At 39.2% G+C, this 23,021-nt stretch overlaps 1 pseudogene; it reads left to right on the top strand.

Annotated features, from left to right (window-relative positions):
- The first annotated feature begins 392 nt into the window (after nt 1–392).
- LOC149168108 (T-complex protein 1 subunit delta pseudogene) lies at nt 393–1,754 on the top strand (annotated as a pseudogene).
- Nucleotides 1,755–23,021: the final 21,267 nt, after the last annotated feature.

Here is a 23,021-nt window from a genome sequence, read left to right as displayed (position 1 = left end):
GGTGGTTATTCACATACTCATGATCCATGTCATGATTCAAAATTTCCAGGGTTTTTATTGCACTGAGGAGAGATTGGGTTTATGTTGGCTTAGTTGCATTGAATTTGTTGTTATCCTAGTTTTTCCCAAGCCCCTAGATAGCGAAGAAGAAAAATAACATTGCAACTATGGTTTGTGGCAGAACATATAGGGTTCATGCTCCTAAACCTTGAAATTATCCTTTGATTCCCAGAACTGAACTGATAAAAACTTCATTAAATAGATCATTCCAAGATATTTCCAATTATCTCAAGAATAATGACCATTTTGCAGCCACAAGGTCCCGCAAAGACAAAAAAATATGTCGACAATGATCTTGATCAAGATGGAAGGCCTTGTAGCCCACTGTGAAGATGTTGATGGAGCTCTCCAAGTCCCATGACATCGTGGTTGGTGATGGAATTACAACGGTTGTGCTTTTTGTAGGGGAGATATTGAAGCATTAAATGAACTTGCTCAATAAGAGGGTTCACCTAACAATCATCTTAGAGGCCTTCGATAAGGTTTCAGAGAAGGATGCCAAGGTGTTGATGGCAATGTCATGGTGCCTCTGATGGATCAGGAGTCCTTCGTGAAGAGTGTGAGTACTTCTCTAAACAACAAAGTGGTAAGTCAATACTCTTCACTTTCTGCTCCTTTAGTTGTTGACATTGTCTTGAATGTCGTCGACCTTGTGAAGCCTAATATCATGTATTTGAGGGACATTAGAGTTATCCATAAATTGGGGACATTGTTGATGATATGAAGATGGTTGAGGGTTTGATATTTGATCAGAAGGTCATCCATACTTCTAGAGGGCTGACTAGGGTTGAAAATGCTAAGATTATGGTTATCTAGTTTCAAATTTCTTCTCCCAAGACTGAAATTGAGAAAAATATAGTTCTGTCATACTATGCCATGTTGGATAGGATCTTGAAGGCAGGGAGATACTACATTCCCAGGATAATTAAGAATATCAAGGCTACTGGATGCAATGTGTTGTTGATTTAGAAGATTATCTTACATGATGTTGTGGCTGATCTTTTGCTGCATTATTTGTTGACGACAATGATCTTGGTTATCAAGGATGTGGAGAGGGATGATATAATCGAATTTAGTACCAAGACACTGAATTGTTTACCTATTGTGAATATTGAGCATTTTAGGGAAGAGAAGATGGGGCATGTTGATATCATATAACAGGTTATAGTTGGGGATAATAGATCATAGGATTATGAAGGTTAATACAATAAAGAACATGGGGCAGAAAACAATAGTGCTGATAAGGGGGTCAAATTTGTTGGTTTTGGATGAGGCAGAGTGGAGTTTACATGATGTGCTTTGTGTCATTAGGTGTCTTGTTAACAAGAGTTTTATTATTATCATAGGTGGTGCAGCAAAGATTGAAATTTCAAGGAAGTTAGGTTTGTGGGCTAAGACTTTGCAGGGAATGAAGAGTTCTTGTATTCGTGGGTTTGCTGAAGCATTAGAAGTCATTCGATTTATGTTGGATAAAAATGTAGGTATGAATCCAATTACTATTGTCATGGAAATTCGAAATAGGCATGAAAATGATGAGATAAACCCAAGGCATTAATGTGAGGAAGGGGTAGATAACAAACACCTTGGAAGAGATTGTGGTTCAACCGCTCCTGGTGAGTACTAGCACAATATTTTTAGCAACATAATGTATTTGGATGATTTTGAATATAGATGACATTGTTATAATCAAGTAGAGGGGTTAGATTGTATGTAGAGATGTTAACTAGAGTGGTTAGCTTGTACGCAGAGAGGTTTGTGAAGCAGACTGTCAACTTCTGATTTTCTAGAATTTTTTTAGAAGGTTTTTTTATCAGAATCTTCAACCTTTAGGCACAATAGTGAGGCTTAGATGTTGTAGCCTATGGGAGAACTGTATAGTTATAACTATTATAATATATAACTTCCAAGACAAGGCATTGGTAGCCATAAGCTTTTAATTGTATTTGATGTTCAATTAATTAATTATTATGTTGTGAATCAATCAATGTGTTATTTTTCGCCATCTCGTTTTGTTGGTGGATTGGTCATGTGATATTTAACTATTGTTTATGTTAGTGTCAGTCATTTATGCTTGTCACTAGTGATCAAATATGCTTTTACCAAGTTTTCAAGGGGTCTCAAAATCAAATTTTATCATGTCACTAGGTTTTCAGAATAAAATTTTGTCACTCATTAGTTTGTCTAGGTTTATTTCTATTTTCTCAAAAATCTCTCATGCGATCACTTACATCACCTAGATGAGTGTATCATCATAAAGAGAATGTCTCTTCATCATATCAATCATCATCATCAACATTTCACTTAGTCTAATGTCTTCATTAGGTCATTAGGGTTTCAAGGTCCATCCTCATTTCATGCATAAAATCTGGCATAGGATGAGTTGTGATAAGCAACTATTTTCAATAAATTTTTATGACATTTCATAAGTGATTCATGGTTATAGTCTCAAGCTTATAAAATAATGAAGTTTTACTTTTCAAAAAGGTAAGAGAAGTCCAGATTGCAAGTCTCCAAAGTGGCGAAGTTCGAAAGAGTGAAAGTCATGTTTTGAAAAGGTATGTGGGGCCCATTTTCACTCAAAAGAAGATCACACTATGTCTATAAAATCCAAAAGGTCCCAAACATATTTCGTTTCATCCTTACCTCCTTTGTTTATTACTCTGTCTCCCCATTTGGTGAAAAAACACTGGTTTTCTGGCTAAATTTGTCAAAAATCTCCTGGCGTTGCACTTATATGAACTGCGTTGCGCTTCTGGAGGTGGTACTACGCTTCTGTGAACTACACTGCACTTCTATCAATGGCACTACGCTCAAGACAAAGTGGCCCGAAACTTGCCAAAACTCACCCAAATTCCAAATCTAAGCTTGCATTCTGATTTTTTTCTCTTCTAAGCTATTCAACAAGTAAGTACCATCATCTTACTCTCTCTTTTCTTTGGGCAAAGAAAATGAAAATGGTGAGTTTTGTTCATCTAGGGTTTATATGAATTTCATGCTTCAAAGCTAGTGCAAATGGTGGGTTTTGTCAGATAGGACATTTCAAACTTTAAGAATTTCCATTTCATACCTTTGTATATATAAATCACCATATCATCCACCAAGAAACTCATTTACTTTCAGTTTACCTCACCTTTTCACAAACCCTAGCTCATACCTATCAATTTAAACAATTTTCCTAGCATGATTTTTTTTTAAATTCTATTACTCATCTCCCTCTCTCATTTCACTCCATTCAAACTTCCTAATATTTATACAACCCTTATCCATATCCGAAAATTCCCCTATCATCATCTCCCTTCCCTAACTTCGTCATTTCATCATTTCACTCATTCCTCGTTTCTTTTCCATTTTCCTGTTATCTAGGGTTTTATCAAAATGGAGGGAGATTATTCATCATCAGAAAAGAGAAAACATCATAAAGGAGGGAGGATCATAAGGTATGAGCCTACAAACTGCAACGAAGTCAACTATTCACCATTCATTAGATAGTGCTTTGAAGATGTCAGCTGCCTAGGGTTTTGTCAAAGGGTGGGTGAAGTAGGTTTCCATCAGCCACTCACTGATTGGATTTCCACCAATGTGAAAGGGGAAAAAGCCATCATAGAAGGGATTTAATTTACATTCTCACTAGCTTCCATCTCTCTTTCCATAGGGATACCTAATCATGGGGAGTAATGGTTCAAAGGCATGAGCCTAGACATTGCGAAATACATACCTTTCTTAAAATCACCCTACAGAGAGGCTCATTCACACATCATTCCATTCAAGTACCTATTGGAAATGTATGTGCCATTGATGAAGGTTGTAATGAAGTTTTTTACCTATGAGGGAATATTTTCCAGATTGTATGGATACCACATTAGGCTGCTAATGCATTTCACATCTCTAAAACCTCTCAACATGTGTAATTACTTATGTAGAAGTCTTATCAAAATGTCTGAGAAGGTACAAATGAAAGGAAAATAGCATCACCCTATCCTTTTCCATCACAGTTTAATAAATATTGTAGTCCTCCATCAATTGGCAGAAAGGAACATGGCATGGGATTCCTTCATAGAAATAGCTTTGCAGTGGCATGAAACTACTTCATCAGGTCATCATAAAGACACATCAACACAGTATGTGGAGGTAGGGTCATCAAGAAAATTAGAGGAGGTTCCCAAGGAACCTAAACCTGAGGTGATCAGAATATACCAGAGTAGAAAAAGGCTTGTGTTTACTTCTCAAGTTGAGAAAAGGGCCAAGCCTTCTACATCAACACAATAGGGATCATATTTATGGGGTTAGGAACTAATTGAACATGATTTTGAATTAGTTGACTTGGAGGCATCACATGAACCTTCAAACTTGCAACACATTATCAAGGAGAAAGATATGCAAATCAGAGAGCTCATGGACAATATGGCAAGGGCTAGATTCATCATTTCCTTCCTTGAGAAAGAAAACACACAACTTAAGGCCAAACAACTAATCATGGAGAAAGAGAAATCCAAGATGTTGTAGAAAGTAGACAAAGGTAAAGTAGTGATTGAACATGATTAACATGATGAACAGGAAATTCAAGTTGGAAAGAAGAAACCAAGGACCAATGGTGTCAAAATGGCATTGAAGAAATAAAAAGAACAAAACCGACTCGATGAAGACTTGGACATTGAAGACAAAATTTCCTTAGATATCAGTGAAGAGAGAGAGTATTGGCTAGCTAAGGTAAATGGCCACCTAGAGAAGCTTCTTAACAAAGCCAACAGGGACAACCAGCTATTGAGGCACATGGACCACCACTACCAGACCAGAAACATGATTTGCAAGATCAAGCTCAAGCAAATGAAAAACAACCTAAAGGAAACCCTAAAAGACAAAAATGAGAGGGATAACCTAGAGATGCTTGCTGAAGCATCCATGAGAGCATGAAACACCTCATTTTTCACTTCATGACAAATTTTGGGAGTTTTTTGACCATTTTTGGTTTTTTTGTGAATTTTGGTACAAAACTCAGAAATTGGACTAGTCACAAAAAGGCGATGTGCTTTTTCCTTAGGGCTCCAAATGACAAGTGGCTTACATTTTGGTGGGCTCCTCTCAAAAACTATTTAATCATATTTCTCAAACAGGGCTCAAATTTTGAGAAAAATGAGAAAAGGGGGTCAAAATCAACATTTTACCACTCTTTTTGACCAACGTTGTGCGTTTGGAGACACCTTGGGAGAATCAAATTTTGAAGGCCGTTCCATGGGTAATTTTTGAAAATTCAAGATGTTCTGGAAACTAGTCAGGAAATATAGTTTAGCGGTCTCTCATATTTCAAATTTGAACTCCATAAGGCACTTAAAAGTGGCCTCAAAGTTGGCATTGCGCTTATGAAATTTTTTGAGTTTTTATTTAAAAATTTCACTGTGTAATTTCTCAGGTTTTTAGTTTGACTTGGTTAAAGTTAAAATCATGATGTAAATTCAGTAGTTAGAACTTTAGATGATGTAATCATAAATAAATAGACATGATATGTTGTTTTTATGGTTAGTTAGGCATCATAAAGAAAGCAAAACTCAAATCAAAGTTTGAGAGAAGAGTTTGTTTTTACCTTCTCACTCTCACTTGTTGGTTGAGAGATTCTTAGAAACAATTACGCAACTTAGAGATTTGACCCCTGAAGGTGGGGAAGATGTTTGATTGAGTCTATATGTATCATTTCTCATTCATAGAGAAGGGTTGGACTTTAGAGGAGAGGACTTATACCTTATGCTTTCATACAGTTAATCAAGGAGTAGTTGCATCTATTTTTCAGGAATACTTGTTTAGTGAGTTTATGGTGTTGTTTTACTTCTATATTAGTTTCTTATGAATGAATTCATCTCTCTTAACATGTTTTTCTTATGTCAGTGATTTTCCTTACAATTATATAGGCATAATTCTTTAGATTCAAAGCTCTAGTTATGTTGAAAATCATGTTTGTGTATCTCTTCTTCTAGATTAATGAATTCATGCTAATACATGCTCATTATGATTTCTTAAGCTTTCAGACCCTACATTACTTTGAAAAAAAACTTAAATACAACAAAAGACATTGTTATATTGCTCCACTTTTTCCTGCTACTGCAAACCTTTTAGACCTTAACCTAATTTATCTTTCTCATCCCTGGTCCAACAACCTAAAAACCCCAAATTTTAAAAAACTCAACTAAAACTATTATATCTAGCCTAAAATCCATTTCTCTTCCAGTCATTGATTGTGAAATCCTTAGAGATATCCCTCTCTGGTTTAGTAGGGCTAGCTACTAAACTATAGGTGGTTTTAAGTTACCTCTTCGGATCTCCTCCTCGGCCGGGGACATTCTAGAGGATAACATTTGGGCATTGTTGCCGGGGAAATGACTGATATATCATTTCTATGATTCGTTCTATTAGAGCATTCAAGAAGACTGGTTCTGTAGGTGACAACTTCTAGTATCTAAAGATAGGTTGATTTAAGAAATTTCATCAAATTTAAGGTGTGAAAATTCTAGCTCCTAAAAGACATACTAGGTCAAATCCTGACCCAAATCCACCTTTTATTGTTGATGACCCAGAAAAACTACTCAGAAAACTCAAGTCACCTATCTCTGAAAGTGAAACTAAAAAAATAAAAAGGACTACTTTTTTTCCTAAAAATTTATTCACTTTTGAGCATCTTTCTTTTGATATTCAGTTAGAACTATCTCTTTCAAGGTCAAAATCTGAGTCTTTCCTTTCTAAAGTAATATTTGAACCTTTTCAATTTGATTCTCATCTCCTTTCTTTTGAATCCCTCTTTTCTAAAATTGATCATGAACTGTGGTTAAACTTTGATAAACTCCAGAGTCTAGCTGACCAACTTCAAATTACCACTGAAAAAGCTTACATCCAATATCAGCTTGAATACCTAACTGTTGTTTCATCCTCTACTACACCTCCAAATACATCAGCTACCTCTTCTCTTCTTCCACCACCTCCATTAGTGTCATCATATTTACCTACATGAACCATTATAGTACCTGTACTACATCCTCCAATAGTCATGTCTCGGTTTTCTCCTCTGAACTTACCTACTCAACTTGCTGCTCTACCTCAAAACTATGGCCAAAGACTCCCTCTGTTTGATGGAAGTTCAGAAATTACAGCCCAGCAACATGTCGACAAATTGATAGATTTTATTGATCTTGAAGAGATTGATGAAGAAGATGTTAAGATGAGAATCATAGCTCAGAGCTTTTCCAGAGATTGGAAGAAATGGTTTCACAATTTGGTTGCTAATTCTATCAATACATCTTAGAGGTTTAGAGAGTTGTCCTTAGTATGATGGCAAGAAAAGAAAAATCCACTACAGATTTTGGCTGAGTACAATTCTATGAAAAGAAATCAAAATGAGACAGTCCAAGAATTCACAAGGTTCAATATGGTGTATAATTCCATCCTGACGATATGAAACCTCCTCCTAGTTTAACACTTCTCCACTATCCTGATGCCTTCGACCCAGACATGGCATATCAACTTAGGGAGAGAGACCCTACAATGCTTGAAGAAATGTAGTGAAATGTAGTAAGTTTCAAAGTTAATCTGCTCATCAAGAAATCTAAAATAAAACCTTAGAGACCTGAGAAGAAAGTTATATTTAAAGAAGAGCCCTCCTCATCTTCTGATGTAAAGCTTAATACTCTGATTAAAACCATGGAAAGAATTATGGACATAATGTCTATAAAAGATCGACAAGTGGAGTCTTCAGTAAGGAATCCAAATTACCGAGGACAACATTAAGAACTGTTCACAAATAAGCAGAAAGAGTAGTGATATCAAGATCCTTAGGGATAAGTAAGAGCTCCATTTTAGCAGAATTACATTGAAGGGTAGGAAGAATATGAAGAGGAAATTGTAGAAGAAAATCATTTCTTTGAGGAAGATGAGTTTCCCACCTTTCTGACTGAGGAAGATTAGTTTTCTGAAGAGTCTTTTATACCAAGTGATCAGCAACTTGTACTTGCAAATGATGATCTATGGGCAGTGCAAACTAAAGAATACCAAAGAGGATATCAAAATTCTCTCAGTCATTTGCAGAAACAATACAACTTAAGGAACATAAATGTACCTATCACATTGAATCTGAAGAGGCAGAATGCACAGAAAGATACACAAAGAAAAGAAATAGCCCCTGCAAATCAAAATAAAGAAAAAGAGATTGTCATACTGAGCTGAGATAAAACCAATGAAGCCTCTACCAGCAATGTGAGGAAGGATAAGGAGGTTCAAAGCGAAAGTCATAAGAAGGAGTCTCAAGCTAAAGGGCAGATTGAAAAGAAGGACATCATTGCAAAAGAGGTAGAAAAGCAATCTAATCTATTTAGTTTAGAGAATGAAATTTCCAAGTTGAAAGTTTCAATTCCTCTAACTAAATTAGTAAATAATGATAAGTATAAGTTTCAAATTGCTAAAATTTCGACGGTAGACCAGATGTCAGATACAGTAAATGTTGTCGATGATGAGCCTGCAATTCTGTTTGGTCCAGCCCTCGAGGGAAGTCCTAAATATAGTGAAATTCCACCTTTCTATCTTAGTCTCAAACTTCATGATTTCATCCTCCATAATGCCATGCTAGACTTTGGTGCCTCCCACAACCTTATGCCAAAAGTCATTATGGACAAACTAGGACTGAGTATCACCCGACCTTATCATGACCTCTACTCATTTGATTCAAGAAGAGTGAAATGTCTTGGCCTTATTAAAGATTTAGTAGTGTCCCTGGACCAAATTCCGGCTAAGAATGTGTTGATGGATGTAGTGGTCGTTGATATCCCTCCTCAGTTTGGTATGTTTCTTTCATGGTATTGGGGAGAAAAACTAAAAGGAACCTTACAACTTGATTTTTCATATGCTACTATTCCAGTATTTGGGTAGCTTAGAAAACTCTACCGGGAGAAGAAGATGAAATTCATGATTAGTAGCAAAGAAAAACCAATAAATCACCCCATCCATGTTGTACATATTGATCTAGATTCTTTCATTTTGTATAGTGATATGAATTCAGTAGATGATGATAGTCAGCTTGTAGAAATTTTAGAAGTTTTAGATGTCATAAGTAGTGTGCAGAAAGTTTTGATTGCTAAAGGAAAAGAAAAGAAAGAAGAGTGTTTGCAACCAGTAAATTCTCTTGAAAGGATGGCTGATTTAGTGTAGAAAATAGAGATCATTGAAACAAAAAGTCATCCTTTGAATAATCAAATAGTACAACCTCCAAAAGTTCTTTTTTCGGATGAAGACAATGGTCTTTTGACAATGGATTTTGATGGTGCATTGGGAAAAGAAGGAGTTGGGATTGTTGTGTGGATTCATGGTCCATTGCATCATTCATGTAAAATTCCACACAATGTAATAATGCGTTGTTATAAGTTGACCTTTGATTACTAAAAAAATGAGGCGAAATATGAAGCATTGATTGCCGACCTTAAAATTATGAAAAAAAGTTGGGAGCAAAAGAAAAATTCTATTTATGGTGACTCCGAGTTGGTAATCAAACAAATGAAAGGGGAATACTAGGCCAAGCATCCAAGAATGAGAGCTTATCACAATGTTGTCCTTGACATCCTCAAATTTTTTTCAGAATATACTTTGTCTCTTATTCCTAGAACTCAGAATGTTATAGTTGATTCTCTTACTACTGCAACTAGTATGGTGAAGATTCCCATTCACTCCAATCAGAAGTATTCTATTCATGTTAAACATCACCCAACTGTTCCTGATAATATGAGATATTGGCAAGTGTTTTGGGATGACAAACAGATCAATAATTTTCTGCAGATGGAAGATGAATTCCAGAATTCCCACATTGATGATGCATCTAATATGAATGATCCAGAAATTGAAGCAACTAAGATTGAAATACTTCAGTTGAAGGAAAATAACATTCCAAGAGGTCTTGTACCTTTGGAAGAGTTATTTGATCGAGATGATGTTGCTAAAAATCCCACCATGGTCCCCACAGAGAAAGGTGTCGAAGATGTGAACATTGGTGCAGCTGACAAGCCTAAAATGGTCAAATTGTCAAAGTCCTTATCTCCTGAGATGAAAAGTAAGTACATATATTTGATGGCAGAATTTTCTGATGTATTTGCTTGGGACTGTTTATATTTGAAGTTGTATGACAAGAACATCATTAAACACACTATTCTGATCAAGCCTGATCAAAAGCCATTTAGCCAGAAACTGAGGAGGATAAATCCTAAGCTATTGCCATCAATTAAAAAAGAGTTAAATAGGATTTATAAGTCTCGTATTATAGTTCCTATTCGATTTTCTAAATGGATGTCCAATATTGTGCCGATGAGAAAGAAGAATGGAGAGATTCGTCTTTGCATTGATTTTAGAAATTTAAACAAAGTATTCTTGAAAGACAATTATCCCCTGCCAAAGATGGATCATGTTCTTCAGAGGGTAGTTGGGTCTTCTAGGATGTCATTGCTTGATGGATATTCTAGGTACAATCATATTTTCGTGCATAAGGATGATCAACTGAAAACAACCCTCACAACACCATGGGGTACATTCATGTATGCCAAGATGCCATTTGGATTGAAGAATATTGGAATGACTTTTCAGCGAGCTATGGACATAGCTTTCACTAATGAAAAGGATGTATTTTTGTTTATTTATTTAGATGATCTCACAGTTTTTTCTAAATTTGATGAAGACCATTTACATCATTTAAGAATTGTCTTTCAGAAATGTAGAAAATTTGGTATATCACTTAATCCAAAGAAGAGCTTATTTTCCATGGAAGAAGGTAAGCTTCTGGGACATGTTATCTCCAAGGATTTCATTCACAATGACCCCGCAAGAGTTCAAGCCATTCAACAATTATATTTCCCAAGGAACAAAAAAGAAATTTAGTCTTTTAATGGGAAAATCAATTTTTTGAGAAGATCCATCGCCAAACTCGTTGAACATTTGAAAGAGATGACATACATGCTGAAAAATCATAGAAAGTTAAAATGGTATTTACATGATAAGAAATATTTCCATGTAGTCAAATTTGCATTATCCATTGCTCCTACTATGATTAGTCCATATTATACTTCAAATTTCATCATATTTTTATTCACCTTTAAGCATACCTTAGCAGATGTCCTAATACAAAAGAAAGATCATAAAAATGAACAACCTATAGCATTTTTTAGTTGAACAATAAGGGATGTAGTGCTGAAATACAATATAATTGAGAAGTAGGCTTTGGCTTTGGTGAAAGCTCTTAAAGATTTCCAAGTTTACATTCTGCATTCTCACATCATTTCTTATGTTCCAACACCAGCTGCAAAAGACATTCTTATGCAAATAGATCCAGAAGGTAGGGGGGAAAATGGATTGCAACAATGCTAGAATATGATTTGGAGATAAAGTTCACAAAACTCATCAAGGGACAAGGTTTGGCTAAGCTTATGGCTAAATATAATGTGCATGCATTAGATATCAATTTTATTGGTGCAGTTGAATCTGAAGAAGAAGAAGACTCACAGTTACAGGTGCTCGACATGTTCACTTCATCTCCTTGGTACTCCAACATTGTTTATGTATTCCAACATTTAAACCCTCCACTGGAAGTACCCAAAGGTAAAACTAGATCTTTAAAGTTGAAAGCTTCAAAATATTTCATTCTTGATCAAGTTTTGTTTTGGAAGGACCCTAGTGGTGTGTTGTTGAACTGTTTGGCTGAAAATGAAGCAAAGGATATAATGAGAGATTTCCATAAAGGAGATTGTGGTGGCCAGCTTTCCTGGAAGACTACAGAAAACAAAATTTTGAGTGCTGGTTTTTATTGGCCTACTCTTTTTTCTAGCGTATATAAAACATTGATGAGCTATAATGAATGTCGGATTTTCGAGGGAAAAAGAAAACTTTTTCCATTACCCTTGCAGCCCATTTCAATCACAACTCCTTTCCAGCAATGGGGTCTTGATTTTATTGGCAAGATCCATCCTTCATCATCAGCACAACACAAATTGATCCTAACAACCATGGATTATTTTAAAAAATGGATTGAGGCAATCTCTACCAGGAAAGCTACTGATTCTATTATCATTCAGTTTATTGAATCTAATATCTTGTTTAGGTTTGGCTACCCATAGAAGATAATCACTAATAATGTTGTTGCTTTCAAGTCAAAGAAGATGGAATAGTTTTGTGCAAAATATCATATTGTATTGGGGCATTCTAATGCTTATCACCCATAAGGGAATGGTCTAGCTGAATATTCCAACAAATATTTGATCAACATAATCAAGAAAGTTTTAGAAGTCAATAAGAAGAACTGGCACAAAAATCTCATTAATGCTTTATGGGCGGACAAAGTCAGTACTAGGAAATCCATAGGTATGTCTGCTTTTCAGTTGGTGTATGGGGTTGATACTATTTTTTCTTCATCACTTGTTGTCCCGGTCATGAAAATTATGTAGGAAATGAAAAACAAAACAAATGGTATGAAACGAAGGATAAATCAGATGATCCATTGACAAAAAAATACGGAGGAAGTTTTTCAAAATACTTCTAAACTTCAAGAAAGAGTATAAAATATATATGATCGCAAAAGAAAAGAAGACAATTCAATCTGGGAGATGTGGTTCTTCGTTGGGATGCGAGGAATGAAGAAAAAGGAAAACATGGAAAGTTTGAAAATTTATGGAAAGGATAATAAAGAATTTTAGTTTTCAGAGGAAAGAATGTTATTCCATTGGAGGAATTGAATGTAGAAGATTATTCAGGAGGAGTGATCAATGGTAGGATTCTGAAGCACTACCAGACCTGAAGAAATTTCCACAAATTCTCACCACCATTATATATACAAGTTTACTTTTTATGTTCAAGTGTCCAAATGGCTATCACAGGATTTTGAAGCCCAAGGAGAATGCCATAAGGATTCTTTGATCAGATGCTGCTTTTATTTTTCTTTTACAATCATGTAATATCAAATAGTCAGTCAGTTTTCAGTTTTAGGTTAGTATTTTGCATTTTGACTCCATTGCCCAATGAATAAAGCTACATGGTCTATGGTGTTGTTGACACCTCCAAGGAGTTTCCATCCCTAGTTGGAACCAATGTTAGTGTCAGTCATGTCTTCCTATCACCAGTGATAAAATATGCTTTTACCAAGTTTGTTAGGGGTCTCAAAGTCAAATTTTATCATGTCACTAGGTTTTCATAATAAAATTTGGTCATTGGTTAGTTTGTCTAGGTTTATTTCTATTTTCTCAAAAATCTCTCATGTCGGTTGCTTACATCACTTAGATGAGTGTATCATCATAAAGAGAAATTATTAATCACATCATTCATCATCATCAACATTTCACTCAGTCTAATGTCTTCATTAGGTCATTAGGGTTTCAAGGTCCATCTTCATTTCATGGATAAAATCCAACATATGATGAGTAGTGATAAGAAACTATTTTCAATAAATTTTTATGAGATTTAATAAGTGCTTCATGGTTATAGTGTCAAGGTTATAAAAGAAAGAAGTTTCACTTTTCATAAAGGTAAAAGAAGTTCAGTTTCAAGTCTCCAGAGTGGCCAAGTTCAAAAGAGTGAAAGTCATGTTTTGAAAAGGTACGTGGGGCTCATTTTAACTCAAATGAAGATCACACTATGCCTATAAAAGCCAAAAGGTCCCAAACATATTTCATTGCATCCATACCTCCTTTGTTTATTGAGCTCTCTCCCCGTTTGGTGAAAAAACACTAGGTTTCTAGCTAAATTTGGCAAAAATCTCCCAGTGATGCACTTTTGGAGGTGGCATTGCGCTTCTGTGAACTGTGTTGTGCTTCTATCAATGGAACTAAGCTTAAGACAGAGTGGCCTGAAACATTCCAAAACTTACCCAAATTCAAAATATAAGCTTTCATTCCGATTTGTTTCTCTTCTAAGCTATTCAACAATTAAGTACCATCATCTTACTCTCTCTTTTCTTTGGGCAAAGCAAATGCAAATGGTGAGTTTTGTTCATCTAGGGTTTATATCAATTTCATGCTTCAAAGCTAGTGCAAATGGTGGGTTTTTTTAGATAGGACATTTAAAACTTTAAGAATTTCCATTTCATACCTCTGTGTATATATAAATCACCATATCATCCACTAAGAAACTCATTTTCTTTTAGTTTACCTTAAATGTTTACAAACCCTAGCTCATACCTATCAATTTAAACAATTTTCCTAGCAGGAATATTTTTTAAATTCTCTTACTCATCTCCCTCTCTCATTTCACTCCATTCAAACTTCCTAAGATTTCTACAACCCCTATCCATCTCCCAAAATTCCCCTATCATCATCTCCCTTCCCTAACTCCCTCATTTCATCATTTCACTCATTCCTCATTGTTTTTCCATTTTCCTGTTATCTAGGGTTTTTATCAAAATGGAGGGAGATTCTTCACCATCAGAAAAGAGAAAACATCATAAAGGAGGGAGGATCCTGAGGTATGAGCCTACAAACTACAATGAAATCAACTCTTCACCATTCATTAGACAGTGCTTTGAAGATGTCAGTTTCCTAGGGTTTTGTCAAAGGGTGGGTGAAGTAGGTTTTCATGAGCAGATCTCTCATTGGATTGCCACTGATCTGAAAGGGGAAAAAGCCATCATAGTAGGGATTAAATTTACATTCTCAGTAGCCCCGATATTTATTGCCACGGCGATGCATGATCATGGGGAGTATTGGTTCAAAGGCATAAGCCTAGACCTTGAGCAATACAGACCTTTCTTAAAATCACCCTAGAGAGAGGCTCATTCACACATCATTCCATTCAGGTACCTGTTGGAAACGTATGTGCCATTGATGAAGGTTGTAATGAAGTTTTTCACCTGTGAGGGAAGATTTTCTAGATTGTATGGATACCACATTAGGCTGCTAATGCATTTCACAACTCTAAAACCTCTCAACATGTGTAATTACTTGTGTAGAAGTCTTATCAAAATGTTTGAGAAGGTACAAATGAAAGGCAAAGAGCATAGCCCTAGCCTTTTCCATCATAGTTTAATAAAGATTGTAGTCCTCCATCAGTTGGAAGAAAGGAACATGGCATGGGATTCCTTCATAGAAACAACTTTGCAGTGGCATGAAACTACTTCATTAGGTCATCATCAAGACACATCAACACAACAGGTGGAGGTAGGGTAATCAATAAAATTAGAGGAGGTTCTCGAGGAACCTAAACCTGAGGTGACAAGAATATACCAGAGAGGAAAAAGGCTTGTGTTTCCTTCTCAAGTTGAGAAAAGGGCCAAGCCTTCTACATCAGCACAACATGGATCACATTTACAGGGTGAGGAACTAATTGAACATGATTTTGAATTAGTTGACTTGGAGGCAGTAGATGAACCTTCAAACTTGCAACAAGTTATCAAGGAGAAAGATTCCAAAATCAGAGAGTTCATGGACAATATGGCAAGGGGAAGATTCATCATTTCCTTCATTGAGCAAGAAAATAGTCAGCTTAAGGCCAAACAACTAATCATGGAGAAATAGAAATCCAAGATGTTGCAACAAGCAGACAAACATAAAGCAGTGATTGAACATGATGAACAGGAAAATCAAGTTGGATAGAAGAAACCAAGGACCAAGGGTCTCAAAAGGTTATTGAAGAAAGAAAAAGAACAAAACCTTTTGGATGAAGACTTGGACATTGAAGAAAGAATTGCCTTGGAAATCACTGAAGACAAAGAGTATTGGCTAGGTAAGGTCAATGCCCACATATATCAGATTATTGTCAAAGCCAATAGGGACAACGATGATCCGGATTTAAGCAGGAACGCAATAGATTACAGAGATAACCATAAATACAGAGATGCAATAACCATAAACACATAGATGCAGCGAAAATTATGCTTCATTTCATTAATGGAAAATACTGAAATATGCTTACAAACAGAAATGGAGAGAAACTAGCTAGGGCGATGGTAGCTTATCTCTGAGAAGAGATGTGGCGGCTACATGCCTCTGAACTATTCCAAACTGTATTACAATGAGGCTCGAAGGCCTATTTATTGTTGAGAAACAATGAAAAACCCTTCACATCCCGAAACCTAACCCTAGAAGATGAAACGCCAAATTGTGGGCCCCGTTTGGGTAAATTGGTACGTCAATTTCCCGGGGTCGTAACTTTGGCATACGATCTCCGTTTGACGCGTTCGATAGCTCGTTAGAAAGATCTATCCGAGTACTACCACTTTGGGAGGCAACATCGGTCCATGGACCCATGTTGCCCCAGATTCCCAAAAAAACGTCGTTTAAGGCCTCAAAACGGCTCCGGAAGTTCAGGACCCGAAAATCTGCTAAAAATAGTAAACTGTGCTACAATTTAGGAAACTAAAAAGACTGAAAGAGACAGTTGTGGGGGGTCCAAATGGGATAGGTGGGTGGCCACCAACATCCACCTGGATCATTCCTCCCCCCTTAGGAAGCAATGGTCCCCATTGCGTTGAGTTCCTCCCTGAGATGAGGAAGCTTCTGCTGAGTTGGTTCTCTGGTGAGCTGTTCTGCAATCTCTGATGTGTCCAGTGATGGTGGGAAGCATGGTCGACGATGGTCCACACTGAATACTCGGTGCAAGCGAAGGAATGGAGGAATGCTGTGCTTCAAAGCATTGTTGCCCATAGCCTTGGTACTGCTGTGAGGACCATGTCGGAGTGGTCGGAGCTTCTGATGGGCTCTTGTAAGGCGTTCTTTCTGCAGATGTAACCAAACTTTGTTGCCCGCCTGAAACTTATGTGGTACCCCTGTGGGTGAGGAGAAGTTGTTCCTGTATTCTGTCATGACCATATCCCTTTGTTGCTGCTGCTGCGTGGAGGAACCCTTTGCAGGGGTCATGGATGTAGCAACGATCTTCCCCTTACTTTGGGAGTGAACCAGACAAATGAATTTCCTGGTTTGGGAGATGAGCTTGCTGCCTTTCTCGGTAGTAATCAAAGATGTGGCAGTAGGTGGGGCTACCTCTGGTATCCTGTATAATGAATTACTCAAAGAAATAATGACAGCACGAGGCCTTGACTCATACACAGCATGTCGCCTCCACAAGTATGGCTGGCCTAATAATACATCACAAACATCCAGAGGTGTAACATCACACAATACCTCGTCTGTGAAGGGTTTGATGCTGTAGGGAAGGTGGCACTGCTGGCGAACTTTCATATCTCGTCCTTCGTGGAGCCACCCGATACTGTACGGCTGCGGGTGCGGTGTAGTCGGTAAGCCCAACCGCTTCACAACCTCTGCTGAAATGAGGTTCTTTTGGCTGCCATTGTCGACAATGAATTGCAGCGGCGAACCCTTCACCCACATCTGTGAGTGGAAAAGACGCTCCCCTTCCTCTGGATTTTCGGGCTCATCTTTCTGGATCTTGGCGGTGGCAACAGTGGCGCTGGGATCCGCATCAATGATCTGCTTCCCTTTACCATTCCCTTGTCGGGTTCTGGCTCAGGGTCGGAACATGCATCTGATTCGGAAGCCTTCAACTCAGCCACCAGCGACTGCTTGGTCCGACACTCACTTGTGTTATGAGTGGGACTCTTGTGGAACTCACACCACTTTCCTGTGTCCTTCTTCGGCTTCGTGGTGTTGTTCTTTTCTTGCGGCTTCGATGGGTTGTCTTGGGTCACCCCGCCTTGGCTTTGTCCTTTGGGCTTCGGATTTGCAGATCCAAAGTCTCGCTTCTTCTGTTTGAACTTTTGCTTGATTTTGACAGCGTATCGGTATGCTGTGCCGAGTGAGGGGATGTTCAAGAACACCATCTCTTCCTGGATGTATCTGTGTAGGCAGCCGCGGTATTTAAGTACCAGATGCAGCTCAGAATCTTTGATACCCAACTGTGTGCGAAGGGTATGAAAAATGTTTGTGAACTCTGGCACATCTTGGTCTCGTCCCTGCCGCAGTGTGGTCCATTTGATGTATTTGTCCTCATAGCTTCCGACAGGGTAGTATTGCTCCTTGATGGCATCCCGAAAGTCATTCCAAGTGGGTGCGGCTGAAAATAGTGAGCCTGTACTTTCATCCTTCTGCTCGCAGTAGGTTTCCCACCAGTCCTTGACGTGGGGGGCTGCTTTGAGAAGAGCGAAAACAATCTTTTCCCGACTTGAAAATTCATGAACAGAAAAATACCCATCTAGCAGAGTTAACCATTTATCTACGGCATCTGCGTCTATCTGACCCTCAAATATGGGGATTTCAAAATTAACTTGTACCTTGAAGGGTGTGGCATTTCCAGAGTCGCTGTTGGAAGTCGATGCGTCGCCTCTGGGTAGCCGCTGAAGAATCTGCGCAAAGCTATCCATCATCACATTCCTTTGCCGCTCGAGTGCTTCTTCGAGCAAGATTTTGATAGGATCTCCTGCCCCCTCGTCTTTCTTCTCATCCGCCATGGGAGGCCGTCGGGATTTGCGAGGCTGGTCTTGCAAAGGTTCGACCAGTTCAAGCCCTAACTCCCTATATCCCGACCTCGTTGGGGACATGCAAAGAAAAACAGAGAAAAAGCAGACCGCTCTGATACCACTAATCCGGATTTAAGCAGGAACGCAATAGATTACAGAGATAACCATAAATACAGAGATGCAATAACCATAAACACATAGATGCAGCGGAAATTATGCTTCATTTCATTAATGGAAAATACTGAAATATGCTTACAAACAGAAATGGAGAGAAACTAGCTAGGGCGATGGTAGCTTATCTCTGAGAAGAGATGTGGCGGCTACATGCCTCTGAACTGTTCCAAACTGTATTACAATGAGGCTCGAAGGCCTATTTATTGTTGAGAAACAATGAAAAACCCTTCACATCCTGAAACCTAACCCTAGAAGATGAAACGCCAAATTGTGGGCCCCGTTTGGGTAAATTGGTACATCAATTTCCCGGGGTCGTAACTTTGGCATACGATCTCCATTTGACGCGTTCGATAGCTCGTTAGAAAGATCTATCCGAGTACTACCACTTTGGGAGGCAACATCGGTCCATGGACCCATGTTGCCCCAGATTCCCAAAAAAACGTCGTTTAAGGCCTCAAAACGGCTCCGGAAGTTCAGGACCCGAAAAACTGCTAAAAATAGTAAACTGTGCTACAATTTAGGAAACTAAAAAGACTGAAAGAGACAGTTGTGGGGGGTCCAAATGGGATAGGTGGGTGGCCACCAACATCCACCTAGATCATTCCTCCCCCCTTAGGAAGCAATGGTCCCCATTGCGTTGAGTTCCTCCCTGAGATGAGGAAGCTTCTGCTGAGTTGGTTCTCTGGTGAGCTGTTCTGCAATCTCTGATGTGTCCAGTGATGGTGGGAAGCATGGTCGACGATGGTCCACACTGAATACTCGGTGCAAGCGAAGGAATGGAGGAATGCTGTGCTTCAAAGCATTGTTGCCCATAGCCTTGGTACTGCTGTGAGGACCATGTCGGAGTGGTCGGAGCTTCTGATGGGCTCTTGTAAGGCGTTCTTTCTGCAGATGTAACCAAACTTTGTTGCCCGCCTGAAACTTATGTGGTACCCCTGTGGGTGAGGAGAAGTTGTTCCTGTATTCTGTCATGACCGTATCCCTTTGCTGCTGCTGCTGCGTGGAGGAACCCTTTGCAGGGGTCATGGATGTAGCAACGATCTTCCCCTTACTTTGGGAGTGAACCAGACAAATGAATTTCCTGGTTTGGGAGATGAGCTTGCTGCCTTTCTCGGTAGTAATCAAAGATGTGGCAGTAGGTGGGGCTACCTCTGGTATCCTGTATAATGAATTACTCAAAGAAATAATGACAGCACGAGGCCTTGACTCATACACAACATGTCGCCTCCACAAGTATGGCTGGCCTAATAATACATCACAAACATCCAGAGGTGTAACATCACACAATACCTCGTCTGTGAAGGGTTTGATGCTGTAGGGAAGGTGGCACTGCTGGCGAACTTTCATATCTCGTCCTTCGTGGAGCCACCCGATACTGTACGGCTGCGGGTGCGGTGTAGTCGGTAAGCCCAACCGCTTCACAACCTCTGCTGAAATGAGGTTCTTTTGGCTGCCACTGTCGACAATGAATTGCAGCGGCGAACCCTTCACCCACATCTGTGAGTGGAAAAGACGCTCCCCTTCCTCTGGATTTTCGGGCTCATCTTTCTGGATCTTGGCGGTGGCAACAGTGGTGCTGGGATCCGCATCAATGATCTGCTTCCCTTTACCATTCCCCTTGTCGGGTTCTGGCTCAGGGTCGGAACATGCATCTGATTCGGAAGCCTTCAACTCAGCCACCAGCGACTGCTTGGTCCGACACTCACTTGTGTTATGAGTGGGACTCTTGTGGAACTCACACCACTTTCCTGTGTCCTTCTTCGGCTTCGTGGTGTTGTTCTTTTCTTGCGGCTTCGACGGGTTGTCTTGGGTCACCCCGCCTTGGCTTTGTCCTTTGGGCTTCGGATTTGCAGATCCAAAGTCTCGCTTCTTCTGTTTGACCTTTTGCTCGATTTTGACAGCGTATCGGTATGCTGTGCCGAGTGAGGGGATGTTCAAGAACACCATCTCTTCCTGGATGTATCTGTGTAGGCAGCCGCGGTATTTAAGTACCAGATGCAGCTCAGAATCTTTGATACCCAACTGTGTGCGAAGGGTATGAAAAATGTTTGTGAACTCTGGCACATCTTGGTCTCGTCCCTGCCGCAGTGTGGTCCATTTGATGTATTTGTCCTCATAGCTTCCGACAGGGTAGTATTGCTCCTTGATGGCATCCCGAAAGTCATTCCAAGTGGGTGCGGCTGAAAATAGTGAGCCTGTACTTTCATCCTTCTGCTCGCAGTAGGTTTCCCACCAGTCCTTGACGTGGGGGGCTGCTTTGAGAAGAGCGAAAACAATCTTTTCCCGACTTAAAAATTCATGAACAGAAAAATACCCATCTAGCAGAGTTAACCATTTATCTACGGCATCTGCGTCTATCTGACCCTCAAATATGGGGATTTTAAAATTAACTTGTACCTTGAAGGGTGTGGCATTTCCAGAGTCGCTGTTGGAAGTTGATGCGTCGCCTCTGGGTAGCCGATGAAGAATCTGCGCAAAGCTATCCATCATCACATTCCTTTGCCGCTCGAGTGCTTCTTCGAGCAAGATTTTGATAGGATCTCTTGCCCCCTCGTCTTTCTTCTCATCCGCCATGGGAGGCCGTCGGGATTTGCGAGGCTGGTCTTGCAAAGGTTCGACCAGTTCAAGCCCTAACTCCCTATATCCCGACCTCGTTGGGGACATGCAAAGAAAAACAGAGAAAAAGCAGACCGCTCTGATACCACTGATCCGGATTTAAGCAGGAACGCAATAGATTACAGAGATAACCATAAATACAGAGATGCAATAACCATAAACACATAGATGCAGCGGAAATTATGCTTCATTTCATTAATGGAAAATACTGAAATATGCTTACAAACAGAAATGGAGAGAAACTAGCTAGGGCGATGGTAGCTTATCTCTGAGAAGAGATGTGGCGGCTACATGCTTCTGAACTGTTCCAAACTATATTACAATGAGGCTCGAAGGCCTATTTATTGTTGAGAAACAATGAAAAACCCTTCACATCCCGAAACCTAACCCTAGAAGATGAAACGCCAAATTGTGGGCCCCGTTTGGGTAAATTGGTACATCAATTTCCCGGGGTCGTAACTTTGGCATACAATCTCCGTTTGACGCGTTCGATAGCTCGTTAGAAAGATCTATCCGAGTACTACCACTTTGGGAGGCAACATCGGTCCATGGACCCATGTTGCCCTGTTGGAATTATGATTCAAGTGTTGTCCTTGATGGCAACTCACTCAGTGGATGGTACAGGTGCTCAGAGGTTAGTACAGGTGATGGCAACTTAATCAGAAGACAGATCTTAGTACAGCATGCCAAGGAAGCTCATACACGCTGTTTCGTTAAGCCCAAGTCGCGTGTACACGCTAGTTAGATTCAGAAAAAGCGCGTGTATGTGGAAAGGTTCCTTTGGTTCATGGTGGTTAGTCCTTGGAAGTTGTGCCTATGATTTCGGACCATTATGTCTCGACGGGCGTGTCGATCCCTAGTTTTAAAGTTGATGGTATTGTGTTACTATGGTTTTGGCTCTTGGTATTGAGAAAGGCCTAAGGCTATATAAGGAGAAGAAGATCATTAGGCAAAATCATCTTTCGACAAGGCATGAATATCTAAGAGAGAAAGAGATCTGATATGCAGGTTCTGAGTTGCATGATCTAAGCCAAGGAGAGATCACATCGGTTAATGGAAGACTAGATCTAAGGATAGATCGGGATCTAATGGTTTGAAATGCACTATCATGATATGGTTGATTATGCGTATTTCTAGATCTGCATATTGTCACAATGTTACGTTCTGAGTCTAACTAATGTCTGGTACAGCTGCAAATTGAGAAAGTTTATTTTTAGATCTGTACGCAGGTTGGCTTCGGTAAAAGAGCGTGTATACGCGGGTTCTGCTCATTAAAGTAGCGTATATCTTTTGAAGCTTGATTTGGGTTTACAGTGGGGTCTGACTGTTATTGCAGAGTTCTGTAGTCTGCTCTGTGTTCTGGTAACTGGTGATTGACAGGGTTCAGTGGTTCAGTGATTCAAAGTTTGGTTGTTTTATGCTTCAATGATCTGTTGTGGAAATTGAATGAATTGTGGTCTTCAGATTGTAATGTTGTGCTTCAAGAATATCCAAGTCTGAAAATGTATGAAAAGTGATACCTGGAAGAAGGAAGATTGTAGGTCAGCACCTACGTACTAGTATCTTGGCTAGTACAAGAGCAAAGGGGGTTGGAGCTCCCTTCCAAGGAAGTTTGGAGAACGAGAGAAGGTTGAAGCCTTCTGCAGGTTGTAGCCTGCGTACTGGTATAAGGCTACACCAGTACAAAAGATTGTAAACTGAAGTTTCATACTAAGAAAGATAGAGACAACTTGCAGCAGGTGGTTTTCACCCACATTGGGTTTCCACC

This window comes from Pinus tabuliformis, chromosome 4_2, assembly GCF_031772625.1.
Source record: "Pinus tabuliformis cultivar Carrire ecotype Pingquan chromosome 4_2, CPIR1, whole genome shotgun sequence".
In the NCBI taxonomy this organism is placed as follows: Eukaryota; Viridiplantae; Streptophyta; class Pinopsida; order Pinales; family Pinaceae; genus Pinus; species Pinus tabuliformis.
This window is presented reverse-complemented; position numbering and strand designations above follow the sequence as displayed.